Raw genomic sequence first — 13,597 nt, 5'->3', positions numbered from 1 at the left:
AAGGCAGGCAGTGAGAAAAAAGGAAAAGAGGAAGATGCAGCTGTTTGAAGCAGCAAATAGAATATCGGATGGCCCCAGGACTGTTGGGTATTCTGCTCGGATCTGTCACAAGCCAGCCGCCGGGCCACAGCTGTCGCCTCCTGTCTCTGGATGCAGTTTGCTCAGGTGTAAAGGCTCGAGGTTTGACGAGGTGGTCTTGGTTTGACTTCCCGTTGTCCCTAATGTTCTGTGACTCGGTTATTCTAAACAGGGAAGGGCGGAGAAAAGGAGGAAATGGAAGAAGAGAAACAGAAGGTGGAAAGCAGGTGGGTGAGGCTTCTTCAAAAAGAAGAGAGGAAAACGAGGAAGGCTGCCACAATAAAGAGGAAAACAACACAGATTTGCGCCGACAGTATTCCTCGCAGAGCTGTAAGTAATCTCTACGGTAATCACGATGACAATCATTAGCATAAACAGCCGAAGTCCTGATTAACTTCCTAAAGGGCAGCATCCTGCAGGTGACTCAGGGATGCTCTCCCCACCGATGCCCCCCCCGCCCCCCAAAAAAAACCCATGAGGATCCCTCCTTCCTGAGTCCATAGTTCTGGGAGCCAAAGGGGAGGACGAGGGAAACATTTGGGCTGTGAGTCTGGCCACCTGGTGTTGAGTCACCCAGGACAGCCCAAGAACACCCGGCCAAGGTTGTTCTGCAGAGACAGGGTCCCAACACCCACGTGCTCTGAGCCTGCACCAGCAGCGACAGGGTCCCAATCACCCTGTACCGTTGGGGGCTTCCCAGCTACTTCCTAAAGACAGGGGGCCCATAGGCCAAAGGCTTCTTACCCACAGAAGGACCGCTTGTGACTTTCCTGGCTACCTGGATCTGTTCTCATTCTCCCTGGCTTTGCTTTACTTCTGCTAACAGCCATCATCAGCTCAGCTCTGCCTCTCCTGGCCCCTAGCGTGTGGCAGGTTCCTGACCCTGTATCCCCCTCCCTCCACTTGCCTCAGAACTGACCCGGCTCCTTTCCTTCCCTAGCTCTGATCTTACAGAGCTCTTTGGATCTACCTCTGAGTCTCCTGACAACCTGTGTCAGGAAATGCTTGTACACAGCCCCGCGCTCTTACCAAACTGCAAGGAATCCACTCTAAATCTTAAGGGCTTCACTGCTGTATCCAGGTTATGTTTACAAGATTAAGAGTGGTGGGAGGTGGGCAGCGAGTAATCAATTCAAAGACACTTTCTGGAAAGAAATCGGATTCAAACCTTTTCAGGGAATTAACAGCACTTACAAAAATTTTATGTGAGGCAAGCCATTATAATATCTCACAAAAGGCCTGCAAGTGATTTGGGATCGGTTTGTAACCTGTTACAGAAAAACCCGAATTCAGAACAAGATAATCCTAAGAACTGTAATCAATGAGGTCATATTGGTTTGTGGTATCTTGACTCTGTCCAAAGGACAGGGGGTGCATATGAATCAGAGAACAATGAGCAAGGAAAACCAGTATTAACCCAAAAGCTAAGGTGAGAATTGGGGTAGCTATTCTAAAAAAATGGCAACTGGAGGGGTTTTTAAAGCACTCACAGCAATTACAGAAAGCACAAGTACACCCCAAGAAAGTCTGTGATATTGGAACGGGATTTCCTGTAAATTTCTAGTTTAGGGCTAGGAGGATTTCATTAGGCAGGAATTGAGCACAGTTGCATTAGTAAGAGCATAGCATTTGGTTTAGGTTTTTACATTCTGCAATATCTCACCAAAGCTATTTTAAAATTTACATGTCAATATAGTCATTTTTTATCTCAATATAGCTATTGTTATATTAAAATCTTGTTTTTATGGATTTAGGAGCCCCAGCATTTCAGCTTCTTGTATCTCTATATTTTCTATTCTTGGGGAGAGCACAACAGTGAACTGGCTTGTGCATTTAAATCCAGCTGTCGAGAGGCTTTCGACAGGCCCTAAGTAGGGTTGTTAGGCAGTGGGGCTGTGGATCTTAGCATCAGAAACACCTGAAATGCTTGTTAAAAATATGCATTCCCAGGATGCCCAAAAGGTTTTCCAGTCTTGGACTGAGACGCACAAATCAGAATCTCTTGGCGTAAGACCCAAGAATCAGGCTTTGAATTGGAATCTGTGGCAAACTTTATTTTCCCAAAATAGCTGTGACACAATATCTCTCATCCCGTATCCTCCTCTGTAATATAATGTTGCCTCCATGCCTTCAAGAGGTGGGGTCTGTGTCCCCTCCCTCCTTCAATCTGGACGGGCTTATGGCTGCTTTGCAGTGCGAGTACAGTGAAGTCAACATTGTGTGACTTTATACTGGGACATAAAGGGCGATGCAGTTTTCTAGCTTGTTCTCTGGAGCACTCGCATTTGGTGTCCTAGGCTGCCTTCTAAGTCCAGCTAAGCTAAGGCAGCCCTGCTGTGTGGAAGCCAAGTCACCTGGAGAGGCCCATGCAGGTGTTCTGGTGGCAGCACTGCTCTGCAAGTCATCCCAGCCCAGACATTTGAGTGAAGGAGCCTCCAGATGATTCTGCCCTAGAAGACAGACATCCCAGATTTCGCACTATCCGGAGGGCAAATGAGAATACTTGAGTTGTAATTGACATTCGAGTTGGCTTTAATGTCACGACTGATGTTTGTCTATTTATTCATCCGTTCAATGAAACATGTATTGATTGTCCGCTATTGCCAGATTGTTCTAAAATCTGGAGACACAGCAAAGTCCAAGAAACATCCCCCAGTGTCAAGGACCATACATTCTAAGGATGGTAGAGCACAGTGTGGCTGGGTGGGAGGAATAGACAAAAACAAATAAATAAATACATTAACAAGATAACTTAAGGTAATGTTAAATGTTGTGAAAACAATAAAACAAAGGAATGTGTTGGGGGCAGGCACTATTTTATATTGCATGGTCAACCTCGCCCAGGAGTTGTAGTTTGAATTGAGACTTGTATTTGTTTCCTGGAGCTGCCATGACAAAGTACCACAGACTGGGTGTGAGGGTTAAATAACAGAAATGTATTGTCTCACAGTTCTGGGGGCCAGAAGTCCAAGATCAAGAAGTTGGCAGAGTTGTTTCCCTCTGAGGGCCATGGAGGAGAATCTGGTCCATGCCTCTCTCCTATCTTCTGGTGGTTTGCTGGCCAGCGTTGCCATTCTTTGGCTTGAAGAGGTGTCACCCCGACCTCTGCCTTCATCTTCACATGGCATTCTCCCTGTGTGCACATCTATCTCCCAATTTCCCCTTTTTATAAGGACACCAGTCACATTGCATTAGGGGCCCACCCTAACCCAGTATGGCCTCATCCTAATTTAATTAACTGCGTCTGCAATGACTCTGTTTCCCAATAAGGTCGCATTCTGATGCAGTAGGTGTCAGGACTTCAACTCATGAATTTTGGGAGAACACAATCCAGCCTTTAACAGTACCTGAAGGATGAAGATCCCACTCTATAATAATGTGGAGCTGAGCATGCCAGGTAGAGGGCAAAGCAGAAGCAGAAACAAGTTTGACGTTCAAAAGTCAGACCCGCAGTCAACGCTGGAACACAGAGAGGAAGGGGGTTCGGCTTCATCGTCACTGTGAACATTCCTTTAAACATCGCATCATGGGTGCTGTCACCGAAAGTCTGAGCTGCCCAGTGATCATATGCAATCCTCAAGGGTCCTATCAGTTCTACTTTGGACACATGGCTCAGAGCCCAGCCCTCCTCTGCATCCCCACCAGCAGGCTTTGGTGAAGCATTTATTTCTCTCTTCTACTATTTCAGTTGCTGGTTCGTTGATCTTCCTGCCTTTAGATTCTCCACCCTCCCAGCCATCCTTTGGAATACCAACAGAATCATCTTCTAAAACAGAAATCCAATCTCACTCATTCTAAAAAAAACTCCTCCACTGCCTCTCCATTATTCACCAAAATAAAGTACAAAATCACCAGCGTGGTGCCGAAAGTTATACAAATCCAGCTTAGCTCCAGCCAAGTTTCCAGCCTTTCTGTCAACTGAACTCACTTCCCATTTCCCAGACTCCCTGTGTTAGGACTCTATTTTTGTTCATGCTTTCCCACTCTTCCCAGTTTTCTCTTTTTTTAATTTAAAAAAATTTTTTTGCCATGCTGCCTGGCCTGCAGGATCTTAGTTCCCCAACCAGGGATGGAACCTGTGCCCTTGGCAGTGAAAGCATGGAGTCCTAACCACTGGACCACCCGGGAATTCCCATCCCACTTTTTCTTGATGAATACCTTGTCTTTTAGGAACAGTTTGGTACTCATCTCCACTGGAAAAAACAACAACAAAAAAGCTACTCTTCTCCATTGTTTCCTGAAAGCCTCCCCACCCTCCTTTGCCTGCAGTGGAATTAATTGCTTCTTTATCTTTGTTCCTGTGGCAGCTTTGCTTATCATGTATCATCTTGGCTTGTATGTACTTGTTTGAATACCGGTCATTTGCTTCCCTTGCTGAAACCATGAATTCTTTGTCAGTGACAGTGCCTAGGATGGTACCTGTTCAATGAATGTTCGCCAGACCAAATTTAGTGGAATACTAGTAATGAAAAGAGTGCTGGCCTTCAGGTTAGGTCACCACTGTTGACCTGAAACAAAGAGACAGCCAGATAGTTCTCTAGCAAAGATGGGTTTATTCAGGGTCAGCAGAAAATTGCAGTTCGGGGTCTGCAACCATGGCAAGCCGCCTGTGAGGACCTGTACAGCAAGGAGAGGAGAACGCTTTTATAGAAGGGAAAGGAAGTTGGGAGGGTGATAGTAAACAAAGAGTTTTTCAAGGCTTGTCATTGAGTCCTGGCCAGGAAAGAAGAGTCTTTCTTCTTCCTCTTGGGCCCTGCTGTCCTCACAGGGCTTGAGAGCACCCCCTTCTGGTCTCTCAACTCTATTTAATTGAAGTTTCTGCTCATTAATTCTTTTTTAAAATATTTATTTATTTATTTATTTGGCTGCGCCGGGTCTTAGTTGCTGCATGCGGGATCTTCATTGCCACGTGCAGGCTCTTTTAGTTGTGGCATGAACGTGAGATCTAGTTCCCTGACCAGGGATCGAACCCAGGCCCCCTGCTTTGGGAGCATGGAGTCTGAACCACTGGACCACCAGGGAAGTCCCTGATCATTAATTTTTTACACAACTGTTTTGGTCATTGACATCCGTGGACCAGTTTCAGAGCTAATATTAATATCCCTGTCAATGTCTGTATCAATATAACTTAGTAGATTTGACATCTAGGCATGAATTCAAGTCCATTAAGATTGGGTCCCATCCTGCCTAGAGACTGTCATACTGAGTGAAGTAAGTCAGACGGAGAAAGAGAAATATCGTATGATATCACTTGTATGCAGAATCTAAAAAGAAATGATACACATGAACGTATTTACAAAACAGAAACGGACTCACAGACTTAGAGAATGAATTTATGGTTACCGGCGGGGAAGGGTGGAGGGAAGGGATAGTTAGGGAGTTTGGGATTGACATGTACACACTGCTATATTTAAAAGGGATAACCAACAAGTACCTACTGTATAGCACAGGGAACTCTGCTCAATGTCATGTGGCAGCCTGGATGGGAGGGGAGTCTGGGGGAGAATGGATACATGTATATGTATGGCCGCATTGCTCCGCTGTGCACCTGAAACTATCACAACATTGTTAATTGGCTGTACTCCAATACAAAATAAAAAGTTAAAAAAAAAAAAGATTAGGTGCCATCTTAACCTCTTGGGCCTCAGGTTCTTTATCTGTAAAATGAGACATTTGGACCAAATAAACTATAAACCTTTTGCTTGCTAAAGATGTAGCATTAGCCCCATCTTTCCTGCTGGAGTCAGAATTTACATAGTAATTATATCACCATCACTGTTGACATCGATCTTGCTCTCCTTTTGTTTAGTTCTGGGGACACTAAGGTATGGGTCCTGCTTCACAGTGCTCCCGTTTTATTGTTGTTGTTTTTGTGGGGGCTGGGGGCTGGCAATAGCTCTTTTTTTAAAATTTAATTAATTAATTTATTTATTTATTTTTGTCTGTGTTGGGTCTTCATTGCTGTGCACGGGCTTCCTCTAGTTGCAGCAAGTGCAGGCTACTCTTCATTGCGATGCATGGGCTTCTCATTGCAGTGGCTTCTCTTGTTGCGCAGCACGGGCTCTAGGCATGCAGGCGTCAGTAGTTGTGGCTCGCGGGCTCTAGAGCGCAGGCTCAGTAGTTGTGGCGAACGGGCTTAGTTGCTCCACGGCATGTGGGATCTTCCCGGACCAAGGCTCGAACCCGTGTCCCCTGCGTTGGCAGGCGGATTCTTAACTGCTGCGCCACCAGGGAAGTCCCAGCAATAGCTCTTTTGAAACTGACATTGTCTTTAGCATTTTTTAGGATTGTGTGTTAGGAGAAGGGAACAGTTAAGAGTGTAGCTTTGCACATTTTTTGTTTTCCTGTTTTTTGTTTTTACTTATAAGCTCCTGGGTCATGGTAAATTACAGCAGCTTTTCTGAAAATTTACCACACAGGAAGCTGTGCTGAACTTCTCCTGTGGCCTCCTAGACCCTCTCCCATTAATTTCCTCTAATTCTCATTAGCATGTTTCTACCGCAGGCTCGGAAGCAGAGAGAAATTCTTGTGCAGCTAATTTAACACCTGCAGGTTTTGAGAGCTGGTGGAGAAACTACATCAATAAAATAATCACTCACTTTCTCAGAGATTTTAAATTTGAACCCTTTAAAGGTTAGACTTTTGTTTTGATTTCTATTTATGTTTTTCCATCAAGTCATATGTTAATTAATGCTCTTGTCTTTTCAAGCCTCTCATGTAAAGCATTAGCCTCTCATGTAAAGAGAGGCTAAAACAAAATCTGAATGAAACCGTTTTCAGTGTATGAATGGCCGTAGTCAAGAAAGTATTCCGACATTTCAGAGGCGGGTGTGGCTTTTCTCTTCTGCATCACCACAGCCTGCTTTAGAAATCCCTGGCAAAACCAGTGGGTAGCTGCGAGGTGGGACTGGCAGGTGGGACCCAGCCTGGGAGCTGGGTGATGTCCTGTGGTTTGGAGATTCATCCGGCAAAGCTGGAAGCTCTCATGCACTGAAGTTTGTGAGCTGGAGGTGTAGCAAAAAGGGATGGGCAGGAAAATGGTCAGAGTCTTGAAGGAGTGTCTGTGCAGGAGGTGCAGGGGGGTGGGAGGAGCGTTACTTCTTCTCATGGGGGCAGGGAGCTTATTCCCTCCCTACTCGAAAAAACCAAAAAACCCATTGAGAGGCGGGGAAGAGGGCTCCAAAAGCATCACTAGGAGAGATCGCCAGTCTCAGCAGGAAGGAGAGACAGGCGTGCTACTCCCGGGCTGGATGCCACCCTCAGAGCAGGGCACCGTGAGACGATTCTTGGGAGAAGGTGACCATGTCCCTGGGAGTGATATGAGCTCAGTGACAGACACCCCCTTCTATGGGCATTTCTGAATGCAGGAAGCTTGCGGGAGAAGCCCTCAGCAGACGGGCAGTGGGGACTGTGGTCTAGAGTGCCTACCAGAGGATGGAGGGGCTGCGCCCCGGAACTCCAGGGACCTCCAAGAACGAGAAGAGGCACTTAGCCATCCCAGGGCATCACACAGAGGACTGCCTAAGTTAGCAGAGTAGGCAAGCCCTGAGGACGTGCTCAGAGCTCAACCAGGCAAGCGCAGCGATACCCGTCAGTAAGGCAGGAGATAGATGGGCCCCAGGCTGAGCAGCAGTTCGTCCCCTGTGGGCAGATACTCCAAAACAGCAGGAGGGAGGAGAAGCTGAGCCCTGTCCAGATAAGAGATAAAAGACCACATATTCCTCATTCTCGAAGTCAAGGAGACCTTCCCGAGTACACATGTGCAGAAAGGTTCCTTGGAGGTCAAAAAGGGAGGGGGCGCCACCCCATAGTAAGTGATGTCAACTTACCCATAGGCCTCTTCTCTAGAATCCATCTTGGCTAAGAGATGCGCCTGCACACATGGGAGGACCCTGAGATGTACTAAATACGGACTCAAAACCAGGCAAAGCAAGATGATTGGCCAAAGGAAACCCGGAAAAAATGACCCATAAAAGTTATTCAAACCACCACAAGGGTGCGACTCTCTCTCCCTGAGTCCGCCCGTGTGTCTATCCACACGTACTCTTTTTCCTCCTAATAAACACTTTACTTGTTTACTATTTTCCATCTTTGTGGGAATTCATTTCTGCAAAGCCGTACAGGCCAGGGCCTTGTCACTGGCCATTGGTCTAGCGGCTAGGATTCAGTGCTCTCGCTGCCGCGGCCTGACTTCAATCTCTGGGAACTGAAATCCTGCTTCAGGCCGCTGCAGGCCGAGGCCACCCGAGATCATCAGGAGAGAGGCTGAGGGTGTGGACCACTGGCAGGTGCAAAGGGAAACAAGGAAGAGGTGGGTGACTGCAGAGGCTATGATGAAGTTGCGCACTATCCCAAGAAAACCTCACCTGCATCTACACAGATGCCAGCACATTTCTGGAGACCAAAAAACACCAGATAGAATGAGGTGGACCCAGCGAGACCAGGTGGCTTCACAGTTAGGTAAAGTCAACTCCAATGTCCCTCTCCTTCTTCTCTGTCTTCCTAGAGGAATGAAGCCCGGAAACGTAGTAGGGAGAAGAGAACCCAGAAGGAGACCATGGCCCTACCCTGCACTGCAAGACAAGAGTGAAAGAGTAGACCCCTTCCCACTAACCACGATGAGGACTCAAAGCTGACTATGAATTTAAAATAGGAGATTTGAGTAAAGCTTTAAACCAGATGGAATTTTGATAACCCAAAGCAACCAGAAAGTGATACAATAGGCCCACGTTGTGGCTGAGGAAAAGGGCAGAGTGTGGTTGGAGAACAAATGGGAAAAATAAAGCTGATTGCTGTTCAGAACTCACCAATGTCCTACTACTAAGCAAGCTGTTTTTTTTCAGGAGGTCATAATGAGGAATAAACGTGATAATTATTAAACACACATACGTACTTAGCAGAATAAACTCCCTAAAAATTTCCCTTAGCCTAACTTCTCTTTCTCCGAAGTTTCACACGTGGTAACTGTTTAAAAAAAAAAAAAGTACCCTGCCCTCTACCTGTAAGCATGGTCTCCCTTGAAAAGTCAACACTCTCCCCCCCATCCCCCCACCCCGCACTCCTGACCCACCCATCCACGTGAGCCCTGGGGAGTGAGTGGAATCATTCTTTTCAGGCCGAATTTCTAGGGAGGAGCAGCCCTGCGGGAAATCCAGAGACTGTCACTGTCTTAGTCTGTTTGCGCTGCTAAACAAAAATACCATTGACTGGGTGGCTTGAACAACAAATGTTTCTTCTCACAGTTCTGGAGACTGAGAAGTCTAAGATCAAGGTGCTGGCAGATTCGGTGTCTGGTGAGAGCCGGCTTGCTGGTTTATGGATGGCTGTCTTCTCACTGTGTCCTTACTAGTGAAGAAGTGGGAGAGAGCTCTCTGAGGTCTCCTTTTTTTTAATAATAATTTTTTTAATCAAAATATAGTTGATTTATAATGTGTTAGTTTCAAGTACATACCAAAGTGATTCATTCATATATATATATATATATATATTCTTTTTCAGATCCTTTTCCCTTATAGCTTATCACAAAATACTGAATATAGTTCCCTGTGCTATACAGTAGGTCCTTGTTGGTGGAGTCTCCTTTTTAAGGATGCAGATCCCATCATGGGTGTCCACCTTCCTGACTTCATTCCCTCCCAAAGGCCCCACGTTTTAATTCCATCATGTTGGGGATTAGGATTTCAATACGTGTATTTCAGGGGGAGAACTCAAACATTCACTACATCCCAGTCACCTTTTATCTGGTTTCATTTCTTTCTTTCCTTTGTGACTTGCCCATTCATGATATTTGCCCATTTTTCTATTTCTATTCCATTTTTTAAATTGTCTTAAAAAGCACTTTCCATACTAAGAATATTAGTCCTTTGTTATATGGGGTGCAAATATTTTTCTGGTTTGCTACGTATATTTCAAGCTTATTTTTGTTGTTGTAAACTTTTAAAAGTTTGGGTCATCATATTTATCCATCTTTTCTGTATAATTTCCAAGCACTCCAGTCCAATGTACTGTCTGTTAATGTCTTTCTTGCTTCCTTTACTTCTGAATGATGCTCAGCTGCATCTACAATGTGTGTTTCATGCTGGCCTTCCTCCCATAGTTGCTCTGCATTTTGTAGGAGGACTTTGGTAAGCCATCTCTTCACATATTAGAAATACAGGTGATACACTTGCTGCATCCTTGTCTGGCCATAAACATCTTCTTTTCTTTTCTAATCTCTGCATTTTATTGATAGCTTAGTTGGGTATAGAATTCCAGATCCAAAATAGTGTCTTCTTAGAAGTTTGAATATATTGCTCCTCTAACATAACTCAATGTTGCTGCTCAGAAGTGCATATTAGTCTGCTCATCTTTCCCTGGGCGCGACCTCTCTTTTCTCTCTGGAAGCTTTAAGGACATTCACTTAATGCTTTGAGTTAGGAAACTTCAGCACGATACATCTATATGTGAGTTATTTTCTCATTTATCCTTCTCCATACTCAGGAGATGCTCAGTATTAAGAGTCACGTCTACTCTCAGTTCAGGGAGTTTTATTTTTTTCTTTAATGTCTGTAATTATGTTTTATCTTCTTATGCTTCTGTTCTCTCCTTCTAAGACATCTACTAGATTGCTGTCAGGCCTCCTAGATTTGACATTTGTGTTTCCTAACTTTTCCCATATATTTTATTTATCTTTTTGCTCCCAGTTCTGAGAGATTCCTTTGATTTTACTTCCCAGATCAAAAACCTAATCGTAATCTTTGTCCAATTTATTATTCAACCTATCTAGTGAAATCTTTACTTTTGCAGTAATATCTTCATTTTGGAACATTCTTTCTTACTCTCTGATTGGTACCTTTTCAAAAGAGACTTCTCTTAATTTGTGGTTACAGTATCTGCCCAAACCTGTAGGCAGAAATCAGAATGTTTTTAAATAGTTCTCATGTTTTTCCTGAATTATCTCTTTTTTCGCTCCTCTGGGATTATTTAGTTTGTGTTTAATGGTCCTTCTCTTTCTCTTTCATGCTTCTGAGTTTTTTAGATACCTTGCAATCTTTGTTTGCAAGAGCTTTTTTTTGTTTCTTTTTAATGACAGGCTACTTTGATATGTGCAGACAATTGGTGTGCCTTTCCTCAGCAGTTGTATATGTCTCTTTCATAACAGGCCTTTTTCTTAAATAGAAGGACCAAATGTGAGGCTTCAGTCAGCAAGCATAATTATAGGCAGGCTCTCTTTTCATGTTTGGGGACCAGGAATATGAAAGCAGGGTAGGGACCCCCATAACTGTCAGTGCAAAGCCCTCTGAGCATGGAGCCTTTGAGTGCTTCAGTTTTGCTGTTTCTCTGGCAGTCTCCAACACCCTTGCCAGGAGCTCTTCTAGGGTAGGATGGATGTAAGTCATTTGTTCACTTCTCCCCCTGAAAGGTGCAGTTTGATCCCCACTTTCCTTGAGTCTGTAGGGATCTATGATGACATCGATCTGTAGAATATTAACTGAAGGGACATAATCAGTTCTGGGCCTGGGCCAGCTGTCACTTCCTGTTTCTTAGAGCATGAGCTCTGGGGAAAGTCAGATGTGGCATGTAAGAAGTCCAACTCCCAGAAGACGACCATGCTGTGAGGAAGCCAGCGATAGCCACGTGGAGAGGTTGTTTGGAGAGACAGACACCGGGCCAAGCCCCAGATACCCAAGCCACTTGGATGGCTTGTGCCAGGCACCAGACACGAATGAGGAAACCTTCAGATGGCTCCATCTCCCTGCTCACCCACGAGAGACAGACCATCCAGCTGAGCCCAGTCAACCCACAGGAAGATGAGAGATGATAATACATAATGATTTTTTTTTTTAATTTATTTATGGCTGTGTTGGGTCCTCGTTTCTGTGCGAGGGCTTTCTCTAGTTGCGGCAAGCGGGGGCCACTCTTCATCGCGGTGCGCGGGCCTCTCACTATCGCGGCCTCTCTTGTTGTGGAGCACAGGCTCCAGACGCGCAGGCTCAGCAATTGTGGCTCACGGGCTAGTCGCTCCGCGGCATGTGGGATCTTCCCAGACCAGGGCTCGAACCCGTGTCCCCTGCATTGGCAGGCAGACTCTCAACCACTGCGCCACCAGGGAAGCCCCTACATAATGATTTTTAACTATTAAATTTCAGAGTGGTTTGTTACAAAGCAATGATAATAGATCACCCATTTCTTGTAGTAACAGATCAACTACTTTTTCTCTAGAAAGCAGTTTCCAGGCTTTGACCTGAATATAAAAGCCGTGACTGCCAGCAACTCTCTTGAAGAGAAAAGGACCTACTGCCATAGGCTTTAAAATGCAGTTCTTCAATAAAAACCTTGAAGATGACCTCTGGCCCATGCTTGCACTTGGGGACGCTAACGTGGACCTTCTCTGGGCTCCTCTGAGAAGACCGATGTTTAACTCTGGTGCCTTGGCCTGTGGTTTCTTCTCATTTTTCTCTGTGAATCAGGTAAAGACTATATTGTATCCTCCAGACAGTCCCCAAAATTTAAGAGTTACTGATGGTATCTATTTCTTTTCCCCCGCTCTGTTATAGGGTGTGTGTGTGTGTGTGTGTGTGTGTAATTTCAATGTAAACTTGAAAGAATATGGAAGTAGCAACACATGCTTAGGCTTCCATCTTGAAACAGAAACTTAGTAAATTCCTAAATAGAACTCAGTGATAAGAGCTCATGTATTTTAGATAGTTTAGCAGTACTGGGCAAGTGAAGAATGCACCATCTGCTAATATCCCATAAAAATAATTATGTGGGGGAAATTCATGCAAAAACACAGTTAAATGAATATTCCCAAAGGAGAGTACTATGTTTCCCCTGTTGTCACAGGCTGGCCTCGCCTCTCACACATGCACTGAAGCAGCATAAAGGGCAGCATCAGACAACAGGGAAAAAAATGACACAGGATTTTGTGGCCTGAAAACCATGGAGGTAAGTATTCAATATTTCTGTGAATTTGAAGAGTTTGTATTTTATGTTGTCCTCTTTGGTGGAGGAAGGCAGAGCAGCAGAAAATAACTGACTTCTTGCTCGATTAGGTGGAGGAGAGGAGATAAATCTTTCCAGGTGGAGGGACATCAGGCAAGTTCACTATGGGTTGTATGCTGGGTTCAAAGGCTGCCGTCAGGCGCGGGTAAAGGTACTAGGGAACTGCCTGGGATGACTTCTGTGTGAAGCCAGAAGACTTCTATTACCTCTGGTTGCTTGTCAAGCTCGGCAGAAGTTTCTTCAGAGATGCAAATAACTCCTATTTGAGGTTTTAGGGGCTTCATTGGCTTCTGTTTCTATTTTTAATGCACGAATCCTGTGGTCTCTAAAGTCTGAGGGGCTGACTTTGGAGAGACGGGGATGGGGACCTGGGAGAAAACTTCCCGAGGATTAAAATGGAAAATGAAAGAATTGGACAGTTCTGACCGGCCACCCTGGAGTAGACAGGTTTCCTGGGAGGGTTACAAGTGGGGTACCTTTTAAATCTGTTATAATTTGAGTATCTGTTGGTCCATTTATTTATAGACATGATTGA

At 45.0% G+C, this 13,597-nt stretch overlaps 1 long non-coding RNA gene across 1 annotated transcript; it reads left to right on the top strand.

Annotated features, from left to right (window-relative positions):
* Positions 1–267: 267 nt before the first annotated feature.
* Positions 268–12,957, top strand: LOC133080683 (uncharacterized). The gene is made up of 3 exons (XR_009698579.1): positions 268–408; positions 12,280–12,527; positions 12,904–12,957. It is a non-coding gene; the product is annotated as an uncharacterized LOC133080683 (long non-coding RNA).
* The last annotated feature ends 640 nt before the right edge of the window (positions 12,958–13,597 follow it).

The sequence above is a fragment of the Eubalaena glacialis genome, chromosome 19 (assembly GCF_028564815.1).
Source record: "Eubalaena glacialis isolate mEubGla1 chromosome 19, mEubGla1.1.hap2.+ XY, whole genome shotgun sequence".
Classification (NCBI taxonomy): Eukaryota; Metazoa; Chordata; class Mammalia; order Artiodactyla; family Balaenidae; genus Eubalaena; species Eubalaena glacialis.
Note: the sequence above shows the minus strand (reverse complement) of the source record. Positions and strands in the feature narration are given on the sequence as shown.